The 26,730-nt window shown below is 45.6% G+C and overlaps 1 protein-coding gene across 9 annotated transcripts in view; it reads right to left on the bottom strand.

Annotated features, from left to right (window-relative positions):
- The window catches only part of Sipa1l1 (signal induced proliferation associated 1 like 1), a 281,885-nt gene extending 255,843 nt beyond the window's left edge, over nt 1–26,042 (bottom strand). For 5 of the 9 annotated variants that reach the window (XM_021202716.2, XM_029540740.1, XM_029540742.1 and 2 more), the window contains exons 1-2: nt 25,966–26,042; nt 25,411–25,471 (exon numbers count right to left, since the gene is read on the bottom strand). The gene's annotated coding sequence lies outside the window, so the exon portion shown is untranslated. Of the gene's footprint in view, nt 1–25,068; nt 25,303–25,410; nt 25,898–25,965 lie in introns of those variants that run through there. The other 4 variants (XM_029540739.1, XM_029540741.1, XM_029540743.1 and 1 more) reach the window with 4 other exon arrangements.
- Between the last annotated feature and the right edge of the window lie 688 nt (nt 26,043–26,730).

Below are 26,730 nucleotides of genomic sequence, written 5' to 3'. Positions count from 1 at the left end.
TACAGGTACAGGTACAGGTACAGGTACAGGTATAGATACAGATACAGATTGGAAAAAGTCAGTGGCTTCCCGGACCCCTATGCAGTCAGCCAACTGTAATCTTCCCAGGGCTTCAGCTCAAACTCCAAATGCACTGCCACGCCTTTAAGTAACGAGCCTGATGCAGCTGGAGCATCTGCTGGGAAACCCTCACTACTTCTCTTTGTACCATATTTGATCAAGTTACCAAGTTTTTCAAATCCCGAAAATATGAGAAATAGAAGCCAAATCACAGCTGATTTAAGAACTCTCTCCAACATGAAGCTATAACTGCTAACAAACGCTCACAGATCTAGGCTAGAGGCGCAGCATCAATGTGGAACGGCTTCCAGCCTAACCTGTACTTCTTCCCCAGAACTAGGCACTTCCCACCACATACACATATGTGCCTGCCACGTACACCACCTCTGCCCATGACTTCAGAACAGGACGGGAATGATCTGGTAGGGATGTCTCAAGTCCACCTGGCACTGGTAACTAGCTGGTAATACAGCCACACAGACTGTCAGTAAGCACAGGAAAAGCACTAGCCTGCCTGGTAGACCAACATGCGTTTGCTATTGCCCAACTAAATCCAAAACCCTTCAGTCAAGGGAACACCTGAGCATGCAAAGTCAAGTTCAGACCACTGTTCCCAGCTGTCACAAACAGCTCAAGTCAAAACTACTAGTCTTGGAAGGCTTTTTCTCAACAACACCGAGAAGACTCACAAAAGACGCCTGCTTGGCAGAAAGGGGGCCTGCACAGATCACTAGGGACTACCCAGCAAGTGCCTGCACTAGAGGGAGGGCACCAGCTCTCAAGGCACTCAACTCCAGGGAAGCGTTTCCTATGGCAACACTAAGATAGACATGTGCCTATTCAGCACAGAAAGTATATCCTGAGCAGATACGCGCCACAGGCTTTGCTGCCAGGTGCTAGTCCCACGCCCTGTCCCACAGTAACACCCTCGACTTAACAATGAAATTAAGTCAGAGCTCCTTCCTGCCAGCCCAGGTCTCCTATGCAGTCACAGCTGCTCTCTGTTCAGTTATGAAAACTATGAATCAAATTACAGCTCAGCTACATGACAGAGATCTCATTTAAACGCAAATCATCAAAATAAAAATAGTTACGTAAGGGGCTAGAAAGAAGTTCAGCAGTTGAGAGCTCTGGCTGGTCTTGTGGAGGACCCAGGTTTAGTTGACCAATCAGCCTAGACTTCTGGATGCCTCCGCCTGCTCTCCCTCGTCTCTACAATGACCCTTCTCTGCAGCCATGCCTCGACTTCTAAGACAATAACCTAAGGTGGTCTTCCATTCATTTTCTCGATTTTATAGCAGATCCTCAGTTGCACAATTTATAGAGAACTAATAAAATGCACATGCTTACACAGAGAAATACTAAAGAATGTGGGGCATGGTGGTGTACACCTTTGATCCCAATACTGCAGAGGCAAAGGAGACGGACCTGAGTTTCAAGCCATACTATTTAAAATTTATCAAATAAGACATATTTCAAAACAAATGTAGAATTGCTCTATGGATTATCCCAAAGAGGAGCACGTGCATTCCTTCCTGCTGAAGATCCTTGTGGTAAAGAGGAGCCCTGACTGACTCTACCATAACTAGTCCGTAACTAGTTGTATAATACTGTGTAAGGAATAGAGTTGAATTTAGTCTAAGTTAGCTGATTTCTAAGGCATTGATCTTCTAGGAGTCTCACCATCTTCCTAATATGTAATCTTCATCTGCCTTGAATTCTCAAAGTGTCACCATGTCTTTCTGAAGTAACAAGGAGGTTTATCTGGTAGTAAGATGGCTCTGCAGGTAGAGGCACTTACTGGCAACCCCAACAGTTTGGGGGTTTGATCCCCAAAACCCACCCTGCAGGAGAGAACCAACTCCTGCAAGTTGTCCTCTGCCCCCACACCAGTGCTAAGGCATATCTCTCCTCCAGATAAATGAAGAGTTTTTAAAGATTTACAAATGACCTTGCACCCTGACTAACACAAACTTAAATGAGAAGAATTTTAGGACGCTGTAGGGTGTCATCGTCATTGATCCACCTCTCTGTGGACTGATTTAGCCTCACCAACAAGGGTTAGATTAACAGAATCTGCTGCTCTGGATTCCACATCTCAAAGACTGTGGTGTCCAGATGAAAGCTCCTCTGTCCTCCGGCCCCGCCCTTCCCCCTCACTCCTCTCCCATGAACTCAGTTCCCAGACACCCTGAAACCTGGCTGCCTGGCTCTAACAGTGGCACTGAAAGCCTTTTAAGCCAGGTCCATGTCTGTACCTGAGAATGTCCACGCACTGTTATCATTCAGTCCCCTAGAATAGTGGCTTTTTTTCATCTGAATCTGAGTTCCTTGTTTACTGACAAAAAAAAAGCAAAGAGGCTCCAAAAAACACGGCACACATCACAGCTCACTTATTTTCTATATACAAATGAATGACTGTATCATTCCTGTAAGCCAATCAATAAACACTAGAGCTAACAGTTTGTTGCTTCACTAACTCAAATCCAAAAAGATGGCTGCTTTTGCCAAGGCACTCATTCTACACGCCTATTCTCATGAAGAATATGGCAGGCATGTTCTTCATGCTGGAGATGAACAGTCTGGCAGTCTGCCTTCACAGGGCTTGTACTCTAACAGGAAAGACCACAGTCTGATAAACAGACATGGTATCTGGGAGATGTACAGATTACTAGGAAGGGACATGCAGGACTGAAGAAAAAAGGTGGGAGGGCAGGGTAAGATTCAGGGGGTGCCCTGAGGAGCAAAAGGCTCAGGGCAAGAGAGGACATTACTGTAGAGCAGTGCCCGAGCAGAGATAAAGGAGGTAACTTTTAGCTAGTACTGACCATGCTGGCAATGGCAAGTGTCTAACAAAAGAATCATCAGGGAGAGAACAGAAGAGCTAGGTGCAGTGTCCTTCACCTTCACAGTTTATTTTACCACAGAATTCAAACCTTCAGTTAGACATTGCTCATGGAAGGACTGCTTCGCTCAGTCTATTTTGAACAAATTATTCCTTCTATAATTCATTTTTCTCTAAACACAGAACAGACATCTAAGTGTTTACCTGAGACATTAAAGATCTCCAAATCAAGGGCAGAGCCAAAGGCTCTCTGTGGGCACTTGGGGTCTCCTGTGGGGTGCTCCTCTCCCCTCAGGAGGCCCAGCTGTGAAGCCAGCAGGCCTTTTCACCAAGCAGCCACTCACAGCCTGAGCAGTCACAGGCTCGCCTGCCTGGGCTTCTGAGATGGGTCACAAATGAATGGCCTTTGTTTTGTTTATTACGCTGTCTGTTTAGCGGGGACAGGGTAGCCATGCCAAGGAGTGCACAGGTGGAGGTTGAAGGACAGCCTGCAGGAGCTGGTTTTCTCTCTCCACCATGTGGGCCATTAAATTCAAGTCATTGTGCTTGGGCCCTTTAGTCACTGAGCCATCTTACCAGTCCTCCTCCCCCCAAAAAAGCATAATTTCTAAGTCTCTCCTAGAGCTAACTGGGCACATGTGTTACTCTATCCCAACATTCTATGAGCGCATCACAACAAACAGACATTAATCTCCTCTTCTAGTAGTAGCAATGAACTTTCAGAGGCCCACTGAAAAGTCTCAGCTCTCTGTGATTAAAAGACAGAATCCACAGCCTTGGCCACCAAGGACTAAGGAGCCTGCAGCTGCTTTACCTTTGGCCCCAACATCAGCAGGCTCTTAGCAGGTTAACAGAACTAAGCTGAAGCAGGTTTAAGCACTTTAGAGCACTGCTCCCTGTTATAAAATGTTTCTTTAAAAATTACTTAACTCGTATACTTCTGAATTCAGTACATGATGCTCAGGAGGCTCTATAAGGACACTGGCTATTCCGAACCCAGGGTGCTCCATTTTCCCTCCATTTCACAACTGCAAAACTCACCTTCTCAAAACAGAATTTAAAATGGAATTAAGGGAGGGAAGTTACGCTTCCCACCTTCACTGTTCCACAGGACCAGCAGACTGGTAAAGGGGGTACCACCAACCAACCACACACACACACACACACACACACATATACACACACTTTGTGGGTCTCATTCAGAATAGTCACAAGGAGAAGCAGCAAGGTGGCTGGCCAGATGTACAATGGCCACTGGGCTCAAATGAGTCTAGCTTCAGCTTCCAATTCAGGAGTACCCTGACCAATGTAGCTCCAACACAGGCTACTTGCACAATAGCGCCTGTCAACAATTCCCGGAAACTCTGCCTGCAGCATCTATCTTTTTATTATATTTTACTTTTCTTTATTATACTTTACTTTATTCTGAGACAGAGTTTCACTATATAGTCTTTACTGGCCTCTTGCTATGTATGAGACCCAGATGGCCTCAAACTCACAGATATCTGCCTGCCTCTGCCTCTGCCTCTGCCTCTGCCTCTGCCTCTGCCTCTGCCTCTGCCTCTGCCTCTCTGCCTCTGCCTCTCTGCCTNCTCTCTGCCTCTGCCTCTCTGCCTCTGCCTCTCTGCCTCTGCCTCTGCCTCTGCCTCTGCCTCTCTGCCTCTGCCTCTCTGCCTCTCTGCCTCTCTGCCTCTGCCTCTGCCTCTGCCTCTGCCTCTGCCTCTGCCTCTGCCTCTGCCTCTGCCTCTGCCTCTAGCATGCTGAAATTCATAGTGTGCAACACTATATCCAGCCAGACTCTTTCTTTAGCCCTCCGAACACTTTGCTAAAGTAGCTATCTCCCTTGTCTACAACTAATAACTCACCTTGTCTACATTAGATAGATCCTGGTGCCTGCAATTGAGATCCCTGACCACATGTGCAGTGAATGTTCTTCCCACTACTTCCACACATGAAGAATTGAGATGGACAGAAACACACAGGGCACTCCTCTCAAACTTGGGTCCTTGTCTAACCCAGGGCTCATATCCACAGCAGCACTTCAGATCTTTCCTTATATGTACTTTCTCATAAATTTCATCACCTCTGCCATGCAGGGAGAAGAAAATGGTTTCTGTCTAACTAATTTTCTATCAATAAAGATTGTGGTGAGAGCAACTTGACAGACATATGAGAACAGGATACAGTAACATCACTCCCTGCACCACTCCAAGTCTATGAAAAATCCTGCAGAGTTAGGTAGCACTTTCGGAACCTTCCCAAGTAGCAGGCATGGTGATCTAATGCTTATGTGTGCCAAGTGATCAGCACTTCAAGCCAAGGCACAACTTCCTTCCTCAGGCGGCTGTGAACTTCTTGCTCTTCCCCTAGCCTCAGGGAGAAGACAATCATGGAAGCACTGACACAGCAGACAACTAAAACCTGGCGCTGTTACCTAACACCAAAAGCAGACTGAAAATGCCTGGGAGCAATCAATCAATTCTCTTCTTAGTATAGAGCAATCAGGTTCCATAACATCAGTTAGCAGAGCCAGGAAAAAGAATCGGCTGTTACTAACACCGTTCTGTGAAACACCAACCAACTCCTACAAATGACATTTGATGTCTCTGAGAAAGCAATTCTTCTGTACTATCAAATGGCAGAGTATTTTTCAGGGGATACTCAAAAGCAACCTTCCTGAAAGGAAGGTTACAAATTTCTACCATATGTGACCACGGTTATGGGTTACCATGGTTATGGGTTACCATGATAATGTGTGTACTATATGTGAATCCTTTGGCAGTCTAACTGGCTCTATGGGTCAAGAAATTCAGTATTTCCAGGCTAGACATGACACACTACCCTACTTTGAATGGTTTTATTCATTTGTATCTTACCTTTATGCCCTAATCTTAATTAGCCTTTTAAAAATATTTATTTATTCAATTTTATATGTGTATGTTTGAGTGTATGTGTACCATAGGAACCCTTGGATGGCAGAAGATTGAAATTGGATCCCCTGAAAGTGGTCCATGTGGGTGCTGGGAACCAAACCTGGATCCTCTACAAGAGCTTCCAGCCACTGAGCATCTCTCCAGCCTCCATTTTATCTTATCCCAACCTTAAGGTCACAATGCCCATTTATTAATAACATCAAAATGAAAAATATGCAGTACCACAGAGAATCCTGATGCTGCAGTGGAGACAAAACCTGTACTTGTAGGTCTCCACACACACACACACATACACACACACACACACACACACACACACACACACACAACGCTCTCCCCATAAGTAACAAAGAGCTTGTGAAAGTTCACAAAACTCAATGTACACAATTTAAAGAGCTGCTCAATATGTGCATATCACATCCTCCCATTCATTTGGCTTTCAAATGGCCTTTTTCACAGCACAAGAGCTCAGATTCCAGCACACTGGAGTGGGGGCATGAGACATTTGACAACAATGAGAGGTTTCTGAACACTTGCCAAAAACAACTAATAAAATGAAAAATATTTACACACTGGTTAGCCTGCATCATACAACTTTACCACAGCCTTGGCTGAGTGCATACATGTGCATACACACACACATGCACTCATACAGTATGCATAGCAGTCCATACAGAACCAATAAGCATTCCACCTGAAACCCTGGCTCAGAGTGTAAATGATAATGCTGGTTTAAACTGCAGTGTTTTACTGTACATACACTTTCCTGTTTCTTCAGAAATACGATAGTTTAAATTACAGAAAACAAAGACCTTTCATATTTTTCCCAACGTTATTCCTTAGCATTTAAGTATCAGATTTGTGTATCTGTGGACTGTACTGAGTTAGCAAGCTTGATTTACTGCTGTCTGAGATGCTGTCATGTTAACCCCTGTTGTCATTCTGAGTGGATTTGGAGGCATCTAGATGGCACAACTCTACATGTCCTGAGAGGTCTCACTGACCAAAAGATCCACTCTGAATGTGGATGGCACCATCTCATAGACTGGGATCCTGACCTCAGTGCAGGAGCAGGGCTGAGCACCAGCTCGTGATGTGGGCAGTTTCCCCCGCCCTGTGCCTCCCTGCCCAGGAAGGATGTATTAGGAGCCTCTGTCAGGCACTTGTCATACCAACAAGACACTAACCAGCACAGCTGCTGTCCTGAGTGTCCAGGAGAGCAGATGAAGTGTTGCTTGGGACTAGGACAGAACTCTCAACAGTGCCTGAGACTGCCCCAAACACAGTTCTAGCAGTCTGTGCTATGAATTCCGGTGAACTGGCTCTCTCCGCTCTGATATTGTGAAATCAGAGTTACTGGTCAACTCTGAAATACTGAGAGTTTCACTTGCCCTGTAATATCAAATACTCAGCCAAGGGTGGAAATGTCCAGAATGAACAGGCAGCTCTGTATAGACAGACAGCACACTAATGTCTGCTCAGGGCTGCAGGGATAGAAGGACAGCTTGAAAGACACTGGAGACACTGGCCTTAACACGGCACATGAAGTACTTATTAGTAGCTTCTTTAAAGCCAGCCTCTGCCCAGTGGCCCTGCTTTTCTCAGCCTCTTCAGAAGCTGCCCCTACTTCTGTCTATCAGCATTATTTGCACCCATATGTCAACCAGAATTTGGATGTTTGGGATTCCCTCACCTCTCTCTATAGATCTGGTGGCCTTGGAAGCATGCTAACTTAAAAAAAAAAAAAAAAAAAAAAAAAAAAAGGAGGCCACCAGAACCTCACACAGCTTCAATCGTGACTGAATCACAAAACAAAATGGCCACTTTAACCCAACTTCGCAGTACAAATCAGCCCACTTTTCAGAATTACCAGTAAGTCAGGGCTTCTCATGACATGTCTCCAGATATAGGAGATTTGTGGGTTGCCATTTTCACAGACATATAGATACTGTAATACACTGTCCATAAGCCTATTTATAGTTCAGGGTGCATTTAAAACTAGGTTCTAGGAACACAGCATTCCAAAAGACTCAGGCCTAGCCTCCAAAGCTTACTGAGAGAAACAAAATGCAAAATCTTAATCTGTCCTGTCAAGCCTTGCCTGGCTCTCCTCCATCCTGGCACTCAAACTATTTTATCTATCAGTTGAACTTAACCCCACGGACATGGACTGGTCCTCTGGAATCCATGGCACAGTGCCCTGCACACAGGAGAGCTTTAACTGAGGAGTGAGTGAGTGAGAACTAAGGAGCAAGGAGAAACAAACACCTCCCTAACAGAGGCCATCCTCCTCTTCACCTGACAATCATCTAAAGTGAAACCAAGAAACACCCAACCTCTCCCTCCCTTGGCTCACTCTCTCCTCCACCCATCAGCTCAACTCTCCTATGGCTACACGGCCCACCTGACACCCGAGCAAAAGCATGAGGGGCTCCATCTCCTCTTCACAGAATTGCTTCTCCTCCTTCACCTTTTCAATCATCTGAGAGTTACTCACCATCTCAGTCCCCTTTTCAAAAGTAAAACCACAGGGTGCAATGAACTCAGTCTGTGACTATCAATGTCTGGGTGGCCCTGGCCCTAATACAGAATACTGAGACACAGACAAGCACCTTAGCCACTAAGTCTATTTCTAAATCTAAACTATAAAATGAAAACTCATAGATTTGATAGGTATCAAATTTTGTGGAAAATGCTAGTTTATAGCAGACTTGATTTTGTGTGCCAGGGTATGTGTGCATTTATTTTAAGAAAATGTTTCTCTGCTGCCCTTCCTACAACTTAAATTCTCCTAACCTTAAACATGCACAGTCTGAAACTATTAAAATTACCTCACATTCTGTCCTTGAGAGATGACTGCTTTACTTCTCCAGAAGAGGTCACAGAAAATGAGTGACAAAGGACTCCAGACCTCCAGCAACCACCTCACCAAGACTTAGAATGCACGTGCACCTCAGAATCACCTCACAGAGAAACACATCAGCCCTGCTCCTGCTTCTGCAAGCTCCCTCATGTTTGTCTTCCAGAGAACTCAGGAAGCTGCCTAAAGTCACCCCAACAAAACAGTGTTTCCAGAGACACCTTCCCTTTTCCCCTCGAAACAGCAGCTCAGAGCTTCCTTTTTACTAGAGAAAGCTCTGAGTTTCCTTGTTCAGGAGCCATTTTAGTCAGGAAGCAGAGGGAATGTAATGCTGGGCTTCGGGGGTTACAAGGACAACAGTTTTTTTCTTCACCATGCTTTCTGGTACTTTCCAAACTTTCCACATGGCCTTTGTACTGTTTTCATGACAAGAGAAAGCAAGCTGGGGTACTCAGATGTGTTCCCTTGCCTGACTTCTTCCAGGGCTCTTCATGAGCTACACGTACCTTGAGGACACACGATCTGCACAGGTCTCACCCGCAGCCCACACCTGCCACACGTTGCTCAGTGCGTACTGAGTGAATTCTATTAGGCAATGTCTGATTTGGGAGACTGACTGTAAGATGATCAAGTGGGGCATGCATATGGTAAGTCCTTAAGGGATGTGGGTTGTTGCCCTTCTACAGCATGAGAGGTGGAAAGGCTGCTCGCCACAGTAAACGGTCAACAGAAGCTTTCCACTCAAGACTCAGCACCTCCTCGGAGAATCCCCTGTTCCTTTCTTGGTAGACCAAAGGCAAGACTAAACATCTTGCTACAAAATGGAGCACCGGGAATTGAATTTAGTAAGTCACATGGGGCTCTCTGCCATTCAGAAGGCATATCGTGGACCTGTTCAGACACCAAAGTTTAACAATATCCTCAAAATTTAACCTTTATTCCTAAGATTAAATACAGCTAAATACTAAAGCAAACAAAGGATTAAGATAACAGCAGCCCAGAGCAAAGGCCTTATCTAGCAGCCTAGAGCAGAGATCTCCAGGAATGACTTAACATGACAAAGTCTCAAGTGCTTGCTTGGGAGAAGTGACCCTCCCCCCCCAGTAAAACATAAGGGGAGGCGCACTGTACTTCACAAACACGGGAACTGCGACTCAGCAGAAATTTACAGGTGAAAAGTCACTGCTTCCTCTCCCAAGACAGCCTGTGCTGTGTCCTTTCTCACTGTCCCCAGCCTGTGTGCTGTGTCTTTTCTCACTGTCCCCGGCCTGTGCTGTGTCNGCCTGTGCTGTGTCTTTTCTCACTGTCCCCGGCCTGTGCTGTGTCCTTTCTCACTGTCCCCAGCCTGTGCTGTGTCTTTTCTCACTGTCCCACATGCTATGGCTTCAGTTCTGTCAGAGGAACCAAGAGCCCATTTCCTAGAAGCCAGGACCGAGTGGGTTTACACCTGGTTCTGTGTTCTCATTTGCTTCACCCCCACTGGCCTCTACATTCTTCTGAACGCTTCCGTGTTGCTAACATGCCCCTGGACTCTTTAAAGCCATTCACTTCAAAACAAAGCAGATGCTGAGTTGAGTAATTTTAAAGCAAAAGGTGGAAGTCAACACAAAACGTCAGACAACAGCCCCACATCCACAATGCAAGATTAGAAAGCAAGTATTCCATTCCAAGTACAGATGCCACACATTTCCTGTCTCTCCTGGACTGAGAAGAGAAAGTTTTCTAAGAGGAAAAAAAAATTTTGCCCTTATTATGAATTCTATAAAGATTTAAACCTGCTTCACCACAATTATAAATATTTACATTCCACATAGCTGCTCATACTCGAAACTGTGCAACCCGATGCCATGGGCTTCTGCACTGTGTGGAATCCACTGTGAGGCTGCCCACCCCCCACTCTGTGAACGCAGAAGGCGTTCAGTGACTACTCCAACCTTGACTCCCTGAAGGGAGGAAATTCAATACTGTACCCAAGACCTTTCTCTAGAAGCTTGAGATATTTGCTCTCTTAACCTTCTACCTAAAAGTTCATTGCTAATGCCTGAGTCTTCTTGCTGAAGCCAGCAACAGAGGAGGTGATGGGGGGAAAACTCTTTCCTGCTAACCACTTAGTGTACAGAAGCCAGTCAAGTACCCTAGCCTTCCTCAGTAAGCTTCAGGGTCCCCATCTCCTAAGTGTCACTGTATCCATCTCAAAAGAAACTTCATGAGATAAGCACAGAATCTACCATAGGACAAACCTGTTGGGGGAGTTTGTGAAAGATACGAACTGTGGAGGTCACTCTGGCAGGCCGAAGACCCACACCAAGTTGGGATCAAGGAACACCAGAAGGTGACTCATATGACAACTCTGAGAACTGGTCAGCAGCAATGATTTAAAAAACAAAAACTGTGGAACAACACAAACTAATTATGAACTGCATTCCTGGCTGAACCCCACACCAGGAAGACTGCCTTTCACTGCAGAAGCGGGTGTGGAGTCTATTTCATCAGCATGAACTAATGTTTAAAACAAATTACTAGCTTAGCTGACTGGGTGGTCATAACTGCCCTATTATGCACAGACAGCCTTTCTGGCATTTGCAACAGGAAAATACACTGCACTCACACAGCCGAAACACACTGGGGCAACTATTCCCAAGTGATGGCTGCATGCTGCAATATAGCTGCAGCAGTGTATGCTGACAAAGGAGGAATCCCACTACCTGAATTCAGCAGCCTGGTCCCCACTCACAGGGCTCAGGTGTCCTGCAGGCCTGTTACAAAGTTTAAGAATAATGTAGCATGAACCATCCTGTCAATGTTATCCCATGATTAGGAAGCAACAGGCTCCTGCCATGAAGCAACAGAACACTAGGTGGCTCCTTTTCAGGCAAAAAAATTAATACGGATAAAAAACACAGCAACAAGCCATACACGAAGCCAGTCAGGAAATAGCAGGCTGATGTGTCTGATAGCCAAGAATGAATGCCTAAGTACTTGCTCCTCTAAAGCGAATAAAGAAACATGCAAAATGAGGAAGGGTCCCTATCGCCTAAGAAGGTTACCTGGAAAGAAATCAGAGGGCTTCTCTTGCCAGCTGCACCCCCCTCTAGGCCCTATGTTCTAAGCACACAAAACCAGAAACCGTATCTACATGGTCTTACAGCACAAGTGTAATAAATCCAGCAAGTCAGTGGCATGCTCATGGGCTCTGAGGGCTATGATAGCAACTAACTGAGAGGTTTCCAAGTGACTTGTCAGACACTTCAGTGTGGACTTCAAGGTGGAAATGGAGGGTGTGTGTACTTACAGTGCCAGCCAGGTGATACTGACACTCCACTGTGGAGAACTACTAACCCACTGACCCTCGATGTGGAGTCTGAATGTCCCTTTCATTTGTATTGTCCAAGACGGGCTCTCAGGAGTGAGTGCCTATTAGCCCTGTAGGTAACTCTCCTTTCTGACAGACAGACATCTGCACTTACTCTCCTCACTCTACCTTAGGACTCTATACTATTACATGCTTGGATCTTTAAGAATATGACAGAGCAAAATGAATTCCAAAGAAAGAAAAACTCAGGATGAGCCAAAGTCTCCAAGAAGTTCTCACTGGAGAGGTGGGTCTTAAAGGATGAGAATGATCCAAATTAAACTAGAGTTCAAGCTGGGAGTGGTGGGACACACCTATAATCCCAGCATTCCAAAGGCAGAGGAAAGATGAGGAGGAGTTTGAGGCCAGCCTGGGTTACATCACAAGGAGTTGAGAGCAAAGAAGGCTGCTGGTGACTATGTATACTTTTCAATCTAACGAAAAGTAAGCCTGAAAACACAACTAAAACAGAAACAGACAAAGGTTCAAAGGAATGAGAATGGTTGTCACAGGGGGAAGAGCCCAGCATACAAAAGCAGAGACAATCTGGTGAAAGACAATGAAATCAGATAAGCAGGAAAGAAAGATGCAACAAAAGCAGGAGTGTGGGCTTGGTACAGACAGCACTGCAGACATTAGCTGCAGGGTAGCGTGTGCCACGTTAGAGTCAGAACTGCACACTGGTTGGCAAGGAGACTGCTCCAACCACTCAGATATAAAGGTGAAGGGTTGGCTCTGAGGTGGCAGGAAAACAAAGAAAATGTTGAAAACAGGAACCCACCCACAGGGGAAAACAGAAAGGCGGGCCACAAATTGAAGGCAGGGACCGCTCAATGACTCTGAGAGGAATCTGAAAAACTTTGAAAAACAGTTCAGAGTAGAAACAAGGAGGAACTCAGTGGAGGAGCATGGGACACAGGGGTGGGGATGGGGAAAGATAGCTTACCTTAAGAAAGCCCCAAATCTCACTCTGTCCCACATACTCAATACACCTGACAGCTTTGTCCTTTTTTCTGGTCGCAGCAAAGGCTGCAATTTCTGCATGCTCACATAGGGACTCTGTACTTTTGACTCTGTAACAATACTACCAAAAGTGACAGTGTTTACTAAAATAAGATGTGCTTCAGCCAGAGGTATTGACACAACATTTAAGCTCAGCACTCTGGAGGCAGAGGCAGGTGGAGTGAGCTTGAGGCCAGCCTGGGCTACATAGGGAGCTCAGGACAGCCAGGGTTACATAGTAAGACCATGTCTCAATAAATGAATGAATGAATGAATGAATGAATGAATGAATGAATGAATGAAAATGATAGTAAGTGCTTTGATGGAGCTGGGAGGCAGACAAGGGGGGAAGGAAGGAAGGAAGGAAGGAAGGAAGGAAGGAAGGAAGGAAGGAAGGAAATGATACTAAAAAGTGCTTTGATGGAGCTTGGAGGCATGTGCCAGTCACCAAATAGCAGACAGCACATGCTTCCATTTACATGACACAGAGACAGGCAAGTCTACAGAGGAAGTACTAGTGCTAGGGAGAGTGGGGAGAGATGAAGAAAAATAGGGAGTGACTGCAAATGGGTTTGGAGGTCTTTTCTAGTTGGTAAAACATGTTCTATTTGTTTATGGAAAGAGATGGCCACACAAGTCTACAAATACCATCAAAAAGTACTGTCTTGGACAGTGTAAGTGGAAAACAGGACAGTAAGAGATAATGCAAGCATGCTGTAAGAAAAACCTTCCAAGAGAGAGTCTCAGGCACAGAAGATACTATAGAAAACATTGACACAACAGTCAAAGAAAATGCAAAATGCAAAAAGCTCCTAACCCAAAACATCCAGGAAATCCAGGACACAATGAGAAGACCAAACCAAAGATAAGAGGTATAGAAAAGAGCAAAGATTCCCAACTTAAAGGGCCAGTAAATATCTTCAACAAAATTATAGAAGAAAACTTCCCTAATATAAAGAAAGATGCCCATGAACATACAAGAAACCTACAGAACTCCAAATAGATGGGACCAGAAAGGAAATTCCTCCCATCACATAATAGTCAAAATACCAAATGCACAAAACAAAGAAAGAATATTAAAAGAGTAAGGGGAAAAGGTGGAGTAACATATAAGGGCAGACCTATCAGAATTACACGAGACTTCCCACCATAGACTATGAAATCTAAAAGATCCTGGGCAGATGTCATACAGACCCTAAGACAAATGCCAGCCCAGGCTACTATACCCATCAAAACTCTCAATTACCATAGATGGAGAAACCAAGATATTCTATGACAAAATCAAATTTACACAATGTCTTTCCACAAATCCAGCCCTACAAAGGATAATACATAGAAAACTTCAATACAAGGAAGGAAACTACACCCTAGAAAAAGCAAGAAAGTAATCTTCTTTCAACAAACTCAAAAGAAGATAGCCACACAAATATAAAAATAACATCAAAAATAGCATGGAACAACAATCACTATTCCTTAATATCTGTTAACATCAATGGACTCAATTCCCCAATAAAAAGACATAGAATAACAGACTAGATACATAAACAGGACCCAGTATGTTGCTGCATATAGGAAACACACCTCAGTGTCAAAAACAGACACTACCTCCGAGTAAAGGGCTGGAAAATACAATTTCCCAAGCAAATGGTCTCAAGAAACAAGCTGGAGTAGTGATTTTAATATTGAATAAAATCAACTTTCAACCAAAAGTTATCAAAAAGGATAAAGAAGGACACTTCATATTCACCAAAGGAAAAAAAATCTACCAAGAACTCTCAATTCTGAACATCAATGTTCCAAATGCAAGGCTACCCACATTCATAAAAGAAACTTTACTAAAACTCAAAGCACACATTGCACCNCACACAATAATAATAGTGGGAGACTTCAACACCCCACTTTCATCAATGAACAGATAATAGAAACACTATTAACAGATATCTATAGAACATTTCATCCTAAAACAAAAGAATATATCTTCTTCTTAGCACCTTATGGTACTGTCTCTAAAACTGACCATATACTTGGTCACAAAACAAATACAAGAAGATTGAAATAAACCAATGCATCCTATCAGATCACCATGGACTAAGGCTGGTCTTTAATAACAAAAACAACAGAAAGCCCACATACACATGGAAGCTGAACAACACTCTACTCAATGATAACTTGGTCAAGGAAGAAATAAAGAAATTAAAGACTTTATAATTTAATGAAAATGAAGGTAAAACATACCCAAACTTATGGGACACAATGAAAGCAGGGCTAAGAGGAAAACTCATAGCTCTGAGTGCCTCCAAAGAGAAACTGGAGAGTGCATACACTAGAAGCTTGACAGCACATCTGAAAGCTCTAGAACAAAAAGCAGCAAATACATCCAATTCTGAGATGGTAGATACTTCCCCATTTCACAGATAAGAAAACCCAAGTTCACGAGCAGTGAGAGACCAGCCCACTGCCTACTTGATGTCAACAAGCATGGCATATCCAACACATACAAATCAACTCCCAACTTGAACTCCCCACCCAAACCTGCTCCTCCAGTCACTTCCTTTGGTCCATGGCACCTCCATTACACCAGCTGCTCTGGCAAAAACAGTGTCATCGCTGACTGCACAGTCACAGTGCAGTAAACCAGGTCAGCCCCACGGACACACCCAGAGCCCAGGCTCTTCTCCTCAGCCCCATTTCAGCTATCAGGTTCCCCTTCAAGCACTGCTTAAGACTGTTTCCACCCACGCCCTACTGGTTCTGTGAACCAGTCTGGTTTTTAAAACACAGCTTTAGGGACTGGAGAGATGGTTAAGTGGTTCAGTGGTTAAGAGCACTGACTACTCTTCCAGAGGACCCAGGTTCAATTCCCAGCACCTAAATGGCAGCTCACAACTATGTAACTCCAGTCCCAGGGAATCTGATGCTCTTTTCTGTCCTCCATAGGCACTGTATACACTTTATGCACAGACGTATATAGAGAAAACACCCATTTTTTTTTTTTTTCAGTAACACAACTTTATACAGAAACCCTCCCAGGGTGTCTCACCTCACCCAGCACGACCTGTTGATGCACCTCTCTGAAAGAAAGAGTGTCTTCCATCTACAGGGCACTCGGTGAGTATGGTTCACACATAAATGAAAGAACAACAGTCAGAATCACGTGTAGCATGCAGCAGAACCAAGACATCTTCCAGTGTTCTTTGGCAACAATGAGGCCAAATTTACAGCAGCCAACATACAGCCCTCCCTCTGGAAAGAAACCCTTACATTTTGCTTAGCATCACTGAATCTTTTAATATATAATCAATACTACATTAGAGTTTCAGCAAGTTAAACTGGAAATGCTAACTTTACAAAGACACAAAACCTCCGACTAGGTGGTCTGAACATGGACTAGCTGGCAGCATAGGCAAATGCCAGGCTGACTGGCAAGGCTCGGCACTCAGACCTCAGCATTTGGTGAGCATCTTTCAGGAGCACCATGCACAAGCAAGCCGGGCTCTCCAAGACTCAGACCAGTGCACCTAGGAGTCAGGTTCTCTCGTTAGAGCCCACCACCCACGTGGTGTAAGAATGAGTCTCTTGGATGACACTACTAACAGGAGAAAGACTGGACTCGAAAACGCCAGGCACCGAGAGGGCCTGGCAGGTCCGAGTGAAGAGCCAAGTCTAAGCAGGGATTATTTCTGGATCAGAATAAAACTAATGTTTAAATATTAACCATCGCAGAGTTTTCTTGCTAAAGTGTCTTAAGAGAAAAGAAAAAAAAAAACAAAAACAAAACAAAACTAGCAGCAACAGCGACAAAAATCCTAAATCTCTTTCTTCGGAGTTTTCCAAACTGTTTCCAGTATCAGCCACTCAAAGCCTTAAATCTCACTGGTTACAACAATTAACTCCAGCAATATTAACAGTAGGCTCTGAAGGAAACTTCACTCAGCTTAATCGCTCCTCGTTTTCAAAGGAAAGGATGCTTGGTGTAGAGGTATTCAACAATGAGCAACAGACTTGTTAGATGAACAAACGAAAGGCTAACTAAGGTCTAGAAGGTTATGGCTCTTCCAACAGCTGACAGCGAGACCCAGGGTTACCCAGAACCAGGAGGTTGCTCAGTTCCCTTGAAATAAACTGGATGTGGGAGTGGGAGAAACCAAGACTGGATAACTCCCTGGGTCTTAGGAAAACTGCAGCCAAGATATATTACAGGCAGTTTTCTTAGTTTTCTTAATTAGAAAAGCACTTGATGAAATAAATTTTGCCAAAATGTATCTCCTTGGAAACCAAGAAACAAAAACTGTTTCTCCCCTACCCTCATCCCCCGCATAAAGAACATTTAATAAGGAGTATTTTCATAATAAATAGCTGCTGCGACTGTTTTGTGTCAGAAGTAAAACAGGTAGCTTTCACTAGTGAACAAACCCAGGGCTAGAGAGATGGCTCAGTGGTAGGAGTACTAACTAACTGTCCTTCTAGAGGACCTGGGTTCCTGACACTCACACAGCAGCTCACAGGTGGACTGGAAGCCCAGTCCCAGGGGATCCAATGCCTCTTCTAGCCTCAGTGGGCACCAAGCAAGCATTTGGTACACATAAATGCATGCAGCCATACATACAAAATAAATCTTCCAAAAAAAAATGTTCAGATTGTTTCTAGAGAGTTCATTAAAGACCCATATAAAGCAGCAGAACCCACATGAGAGCCAAGTGTGGTGGGAGGCAGATACAGGGAGAACTAGGGCTTGCTAGCCAGCCAATCTCACCTAGGCCAGGAGCTTCAGGCTAATGAGAGACCTGTCTCAAAAATAAAAATAAAAATAAAAATAAAAATAAAAATAAAAATAAAAATAAAAATAAAAATAAAAATAAATAGAATAGAATAGAATCAAAAAGAATTGACACGCAAAGCACAATACCCAATGCTAACCTCTGCCCTCTACCAACGCTGACCTCTGGCCTCTACTCAGTCTTGTGCCTGAACACACACAACAAGCCCACTGAGTTAACACAATCTTAAGGACTAAGTCAAGGTTCTTTCTGAAACTTCCTCTAGATGCTGGACTCTGTACATGTTCTCTGTAAGTCAGGAAATGCTGGACACATGACCCTTACCATACTATCGGCAAATGATAGACAGCCTCACACACATTTTGCCATTTAAATCACTTTACTTCCTTCTTCAAATGTGTCTGGTAACAAACAAACAAAAGAAAGAAAAAAAAAAAAAACCCAGAAACGTTATTTTAGCTTTTCACGTGCCTATCAATGTCTAGCCCTGTGAAATGAAAAGTACCCCCTTAGGAACCAAAACCAACGGAACGGAATCACCTCTGTGGGAACGAAGCCAGTACACAGTCAAATGAGCTTGAACAGGAGCGCCAATCACTGGGAAGGAAAGGGTTATCTTCTCAACAGTCGGTGCTGGGAACTGTGTGAGATCCACACGCAAAAGAATATAGCTTATCTTATAGGTTATGCAAAAGCTAGTTCAAACGTGGATCAAGAGTCTAGATAAAATCTAAAACTCTTAAGCTGTTTGAACATGGAGTTGGAGTAAAGGCCCAGCGGGTCAGAAGCTCCAGAGGATCCAGGTTCAGTTCTCAGCACTCACATGGTGGCTCACAACCACCTAGAACTCCAACGTCAGGGGACTCCACATCCTCTTCTAGCCTCCATGGGCAACTGGCATGCATGCGGTCCACAAATACTGAAAGCAAAACACTCATACATACAAAATACAAAGAATAAAATGTTTTCAAAACTTCTGTGCCTCAAACACTACCAAGAGAAAAAAAAAACCTACAGAGGAAATACTTGTAAATTATGTATCTGATGAAGGTCTGATAGCTAGAATATACAAATTAACTCTTAAAATTAAAAAAAAAAAAAGAAGAAAGAAAGAAAGAAAGAAAGAAAAAGAAAGGAAAGAAAAATGCGCAGAGGACTTGAACAGATGATGACCAAGAACCATGAGAGGGCACAACAGAACCACCCACTAGGAGCCATCAACACAATGATATTCCACCTCAAGTACCAGCATAGCCACACTATAAAAGGGGATGGTGACAAGCATTGGTGAGGATGTGGACAAACTGGAGGTTTGGCTACCTACTGTTGAGACCATAGAGTTGGGGTGCAACTACCATGGAAAACATGGAATGAAAAGCTCCTCAAAAACCTAAAGTGAGCACTGCGCATGGCCCGGCACTCCCTCTGCTAAGTCAGCATGCAGAAGAACTACATGCAAGCTCAGAGAAGGGTAGCTGTGTGTCACTGCTTCCAACCAGACTCAGGCGGAGGCAGACAGACCTCTAAGAATTTGAGGCCAGCCTGGTCTACAGAGTGAGTTCCAGGTCAGTCAAGGTTCTGTGACACAGAGAAGCCCTGTCTCAAAAACCACTAAGGGTCAGCAAGGGGTAAACACATCCCACCCACACAGCCACCCTACGGTCACATACTACACACCGGCTTCCTTTGAGGACATGCCGAGTGAGATAAGCCAGTCACTTAAGGGCAAACACTGCCTAACTCCTCTTATGTGTGATGTCTGGGGATAACCAAACCAAAAGACAGAAAGTTGGCAGTCACCAAGGCTGGGCTAGGAGGGAGAAGAAAGTAAAAGTGTCTGATGTACAGTTTTGGATACAAAAGTTTTTGGTTTGTTTGTTTGTTTGATTTTTCAATCTTAGAGCTCTATTTCACGAAAAGGTAAGTAGGTTTAAAACCACCAAACTATATACACTTGTGCTTCTCTTACAATGTTTTTAGTGGATCATAAAATTACCAAACTGAAGTGACATGTCCCAGCCACACTGCAAAATTGCCTGACCTTTTTTACCTGTAGGCAATCAGTTCTAGATTCCTTCTAAACTACCTTTCCCAATAAACAGAACTCTGTTGAAGATCTGGGGGGCTCTTTCCCTTTCATCTATCCAAATGAAATTTCAATGACCACAGAGAGCTACTAACACAGATCCAAAGATCATACAAAGCCACTCTGGAAAGAAGCAAGACATAATCACCTACCAAGACACCCACCGGGCTTTCTTGGTGCCTGTCTGCAGTAACCACGGCCTCCTCACAGCCTCCCTCCCCAGCACACACCCCACACAAGCAGCTTCAGGCTACACAGTACTTTGAAGCAATCCCAGCAAAGCAAGCATTACACTGTAACAAGCCTCTCGGTGACCCCCCGCTAGTACTCCCGGACTCTCACCCACTGAAACACGATTTCCTTATGCAGTTGGCATCCTTCCTCTACTGACCCACATCAGCACGAAGGACCTCATTTTAAAAAGAGGACAAACTGTGAAGTAGTGTAGAAATTTCTGTAACTGGAGTCAGGGTTAGGAACTCCATTCAAGCCTGGGTACAGTTCTCTCACACAACTGAGCTAGGGGGTCACACCCCCACCCCCATCACCACACACAAATGCACACACATCAACCACTGGCTACTTAGAAGTTAGAGCCCAGTATGCTAATGAGTGAGTTCTTCTCAAGTCTCCAGTGGAGCGTGGGAAGGGGGAAAATGACCAGCCCCAAACAGACCTGAATTTCAAGAGCAGACTGGTGTTCTTCTCAGTCTTTGGGTGACAAGCAGTACAGCAGGATACAGTTTGGGAGTCACAGTAGGCTATTTTTCAGGGGGAGAGAGGATAGAAATGTTGAGACTGATCCCAGGGCCTCACAAATGCTAAGCAAGTCCTCTACACCACTGAGTCCTCAACTCTGCTTCATGAGGCTAAGAAGACACTGACTTCCCACTTAGTCCTAGGGACACCCAGGTGACAGCAGTAGGACAGCAAACATCTTGAGCATTCTTTTTCCAGAACCCTTAAGAAACGGACTCTTCCCTGAAGACAGCTCAGTGCAAACTGCTTCTCTGAGTGCATGAAAAGAAATGCAAGGGGCTTACAGCATGCCAAGCTGAAATCTACATTTATTATATGATAACATTATCACAGGAAGGTAAAATAGGAGGCTTGGGTAAAAGATACTAGACAGAGCTGAGGGTATAGGTCAGTGGTAGAGCTCTGCCTACCAATAGTGAGACCCTGGGCCTCCTGTCCTGAATGAGGAGGAGATAGAAGGTGAAGGCCTAAGAAGAAATAAAGAACTCAATGATAGTAGACATCCAGGCTGCAGGAACATGAGCTACTGGCACACAGCCCTCTGTTTTTTAATTTCTCAATAGCTATCTTCTGAAATCAGAACTCATTATAAAAGGAAGTAGGGCTCTGAATGAACCACAAAACAATCAATAACCGCCCCTGTTCACACGTGGGTAAACAGCTCAGCTCAAGGAAGCAAGAAGGGACCTCAGGAAACTATGGCTCAATGCCCTTTCAGCCCCAGCAGTCTCTGAGTGACCCCTTTGTTTATAAACCAACAAGTCTCTATTGCCAAGCCAGCATCTCCTCAGAAAGCATAGTCTCTCATCAAACATTATGTAATTACCTGTGTCCCACAACTTCAAGTTAGGCATACTACAAGTCTAACGAGAGAGAATTGCAGCACAGTAAGTAACCAATTAGAACTCATCAGCTGGAAGCTCTTATCTCAGACCTGCAGAAACAACTTTTCACCTTCCTTATGGTGCACCACCACAACCCTAATGCCCCTCCATGCCAATATGGGGTCTCTCTCTAGTTCTTTTTATGAAACACACACACACACACACACACACACACACTCATTCCCATACTCAGGAAGAAGAGGAAGGCACATCTGTGAGTTCAAGGACAGCCTGATCTACATGGTGAGTTCCAGGCCAGCCAGGGTGACCCAATGGGTGAAACCCTGTCCCAAAAGAAAATCTCCTTGCACCTGGGTCACCTCAGAAGATGGATGGAAGATTAGATGAGAAGGTGAAGTTTTCTCTCCCTCAAAAGATACACTCAGATTTTTCATCCCAGACCCAGTTGCAAATTAGACTACCCTGTGACATTCTGTCCCTTGCTCAAATCACCTGTGTTTAAGAGAGCTGGACCCAGGGGAATTGTTCCCACCCTCCCATGGGCCCCCATTCCTTTCTTCTGCAAATAAACTTAAGGGAGAGTATATCTTTAAAATAATATTAACAACAACAATTTTAATTTAGGATTCCTTTTTCCATAGCTTAGCTATGTACCACACATGACATTGATGCTATTTCCATACCTTTTCAACCTTAACATAGTTATTATTTCCTGCCCTTACTTTATTTAATAATCATTGAATACTTAAGTATGAGAAGGAATCGTAAACTTCAACATGTTCAGCAGGAAAAGAACAAATGGCGAAATCCAGGAACATGTTTAGATCAGGAAGGCCGGCTACCCTGAGTGCTGGCTATATCTAGTTTTATAACATACAACTGGGTTTGGAGCTCCTCACCTGCCAACTGGGAAAGCTGGGCCAAAGGAACTGTGCTCAAACTCCCTTCTAGTTTCAGCCGCCCGCGGAAGGGTAAGGAAACAACTGCAAAGGAGACTTTAATTACAACATATTTTCACACACACACACACACACACACACACACACACACACACACATATTCTGGTTGATATCTTCAGCAAAGCTGGTGCACATCTACGTGCTCAGGCCACAGTCAAGACAATTAAAGGGGTACAGCTATTTTTAAGGTCACCCTGCCAGAAAGTGGCAAGGCAGGCATTTGAAAGCCTTCTGAGGACGAGTTTTCTGAACCCTCTACAGAAGCTGGGAAGTCAGAACTGCCTCCTATGCGAGACCTTGGACATGGAGTAACTTCCCACCCGCAGATGTGGATGTGATCCCACGGTCCCTGGACCACCAGTCCAGTCCCCTAAGCCCAAGAATGATTCTGCTAACCACTGGAGTCCCAGAAGCCAAGAGAAACACCTCTGCTGGTGGCACTCTGTAGACACCATTTGACTCTCAAGGCTCAAAAGGTTACAAATACAGGGAGATTTCATTTTCCCAATTTTGAGATTCAGCGTCTGTGATGTGAAATGGAACAAAGAGGCTTGTTCCATCCGAGTTAAAGAAGGGGATCGGGTGCTTTTCTAGTCTGGCCAGTGAAGCAAAAGGTTCAAATCTAAAAAGTAACCTGAAAAGCTTCATTAATAGTTATACCATTTGTGCAATGACTAGACCTTTGGTTTAAAAAAAAAAAAAAAATACAGCTAGGCAAGAGCCAGCAAGCCTTCTCGTTACCACAGAAACCTTCCACTCAGTCAGCCAAGAGCTGCTCTGAGCTGGGGTCCACTCAACACTGCTCTCTGTGCCCTAAGTGAGCATTTGAAAAGTCACCGACTGAAAATTCACACTGCAACTGAAAATACAACATATGCACACCTTACCTCAGTTAACCAAGACCCCAGAGTCTGCATAACTGCTAATCTCAGGTCATCCTCAAACTACAGTACATTCATACGTTGTTAGGAAGCTCTTCAAAAAGTTGCTTTAAATTTTTCTTCAAATGAGACTACACCAATACTACAAACTTAATTCAAAGCAAATATGAAATAAATATAAAAGGAAATACCACTGAAAAACTGAGTCAAAAGAAGAGTTAACCTCAGAATGTAATTTTAGTGGCGTGCTGAGGAGTTACGACCATAACTGCTTGACAGTCAAATCTAGCAAGTCCGGGCACCAGGACTGTGACAAGACAGCAGGATTGTGACAAGCAGGGAACTGCAGAGAGGCTAACAGCTACACCTACTGTCTGTCTCCAGCCACTTGCTAAACCCGTTCCTTCTCTCCGTCAACTGGAAAAATCTAATTAATGATAGTCAATTTCAAGAATCCTTTAAGAGTGAGTTAAGAAAAATATCTTCTGTGACACTGAAACACATCACCACTCCAAATGTCGGATTTGCCCCAACCATCTCTGTTCAAGCCATCACCCGGATTATTTTAGATCACTGTTGTTAATGCCTTTGTACCAATAACGTATTTCGTGGGAAAATACCTCAGTAATAATATTCTAGTTAATAACTGGGTTGTCACCTCATAGGTGGACACATCAGTGGCCATAAACTGCTTTACTTAAACCCTTTAACTGCTCTGCATAATCCTATCAGCTTTTTTTTTTTTTTTTTTTTCATCCTGGTAAAGGCAGTTTAATTGCAGCGTTTGAGAAAGGACAAGGGGAGATGAGAAAGTCGTTAAACCAAGATACAGAAAATCATTCCCGTGCCTAGACGATGCTGGAGCAATTCGGTAGGGCTTAATGTTGTGGCTGTCCAAAAGAATTGGCGAGAGAACTTTTGCACTGGGAGATACTGGATTCGAGAAAGCAGGAGAAAGTTGACACTTAACTCCCACAGAGTACCAGTATTTAAAAAAAAAAAAAAAAAAAAAAATTGGCTTTAAGACTCTGAGTCAGAGTTTCAACATGAAAGGCTCGATTTATAGAGGAAACGCCAACCCCAGTTCATCCAGATAGACCTGGAACCTGATGAAAGCCGACACCTCCCTCTGAAATTTGCATCGCATCACTGGCTCGAGTTTAGAAACATAATCGTGTACAAGGTAGTATGAATTTCAGTGAAGGTTGCCTCTCAACTAGTCGTCAGGAAAAAAAAAAAAATCAAATCCATAAAGCTCCAAGGCAGTCTCCGAGTTACCCGTCCCCAAACGCTTCCCCTTCCAAGAGGAATGCCAACAATCCTGCACAACGCCTCCCTTGAAAGCTAGCTATTTCCCGTGCCTCTGGTTTTGGACTCGGTGAGCCCTGATGAAATTTCAACCTGCCCAACGCGATGGCTTGCCCACGTTGAAATGCCATGGAGCGATTTATGAACCTGGCAAGTTGCCTTTAAGGTCAGGAGCGAAGTTGGAAAGGGCAAGGGGAGAAAAAGTTCTTCATACAGACAGCACCCTCGCGCCTCTCCAACCCTACGACGGTTTCCTTCCTCCAAGGAACGCAGGTTGGAGCATCCCCGGATCTCAGTCCCCAGGATCTCCCCGGGAGAGAAATTAACACCCCCGAGCCCGCAGCCAAATCTTTCCTTTCCCCTCCATTAACCCCCTGGACCTTGGCCCCCTGCAGCACACCTGCAAAGCGCTCACCAAGTGTCGGATGGGTAAGGATCTCTCCGAGGAGCCCGGAGCCGCAGGGTGAACACGGCCACCAGGCAGGGATGCGGGGCTCCGGGCCTCTAGGGGAGCCGATCCGGATCCTGAGGTGAGAACGTGCGCGCGCGCCGTGCGCGGTGAAGCGCAGACTCGCCCCCGCCGGGACCGCGATCCCCCAGCACGCCACCAAATCGGAAATCAAACTTTCAGCCTCTGTAACCGTCCAGCTCCGGACCGCGAATCCCCAAGCCCTTGGGGGGGGGGGACTGTCAGCAGTGCCGCCCCGCCCCCCTCCCAGCCCTGCCCTCCTGGGCCACTTACCGCTTGGCCTGGGCTTCCCGGTGCAGCCGCGCGTCCGGGGCGCGTCGTCCGCGCGCTCTCCCTGGGGAGAAAGAGAAAGCGTGCAGACGGTCGGGGCGCGCTCGCTCGCCGCCTCCTCTGCGGAGATCTGAGGCTCCGAGCGCCCGGCGTTAGGGGCCGCCGGGGCGGGATCAGCGCCGCTCGCCACCAGCCTCGCAGCTGCCGCGCTCCGTTGCGCCGCGGAGGCCGAAGCGACTGGTCCCCGGGCATCAACTATTGTGCGGGAACCCGGAGCCCGGCTCGCGCCCCCGAGCCCCCCATCCCGCCCGCCGGCTCCCAGGATCGGGCGCGCGGCGCCCGGGGGAAGAGTCCCGGCTGCTGAGCACCGCGCTGGGCTCCGTGGGAGGAGGGGGGAGTTGCGTGGCCGCGGGGGAGGGGACAGGTAACTGCCCACCGGGGCTGGAGGACGCGGGAAGGGAGCCCCGGGTGGCGGCGAGAGGCACGCTGCGGGCGGTCTCCCAGGCCCACCCTCCCTCCCTCCCCGACCCTTCCCCCGGGACACGGCGCCGCACTGACTTTCCGCTCACTCGCTCACGCACGTACTGAACTCGCTCACAAAGTTGCCGGCGGTGGCGGCGCTGCACTGGCCCTTCTCCCCGCCCCATCCCTTCCCTCCCTCCTCTCCTCCCTCCCTCCTCTCCTCCCTCCTTCAGTCTCGGGTGAGATCACCGCGGCGGGGTTCTGCGCTCAGGCAAGTCTCGCGAGATTAGAGCCCAGCTCGGGCCGGGGGAAGTGGAAGCAAGAGAGTGAGGACCGAGGAACTTCTGGTTGCCATGACGACTCGACAGCCGGGAGCAGTTTTCACCTGCCTCCTCCGCTGCCCCAAGCCTAGCCTAGCGGTGGGGAAGGGGAGGCTGGAGGAGAACATAGGGCTTCCATAGACCTGCCTCTCTCCGAGGTGGGCGCATTTGGCCAGAGAGGCTCTGGGGCTTTAGAAGCCAGCGCATCTCTCTACTTGTAAAGGTCCACCATGTACTCAGTTTCTGAGCCCTCCTGTGTCATCTCATCTTCAGCCCCCGCATGATGCTTTCTTTTCCCCATCCTAACGCCCCCACGAGATGGCTCCTTGAGCATGTAGCTCACTCATGTTGGTATTCTCAGCGCCTCCGCAGGCTTTGTATCTACTAGGTATTGTAAGTCTGTTATTGAAAATGAAGCTAATAGTCTTTGTGTCCGCAGTTCCTTTACTTTGCCTAACCCCAAAGAGTACCTGGAACTCAAGTATTTTACTCTGCTAAACTCTGCTCTGGTTTCTGTTTCAGTCTTTTTTTTTTCCCTGTG

Source organism: Mus pahari, chromosome 7 (assembly GCF_900095145.1).
Source record: "Mus pahari chromosome 7, PAHARI_EIJ_v1.1, whole genome shotgun sequence".
Taxonomy (NCBI): Eukaryota; Metazoa; Chordata; class Mammalia; order Rodentia; family Muridae; genus Mus; species Mus pahari.
This window is presented reverse-complemented; position numbering and strand designations above follow the sequence as displayed.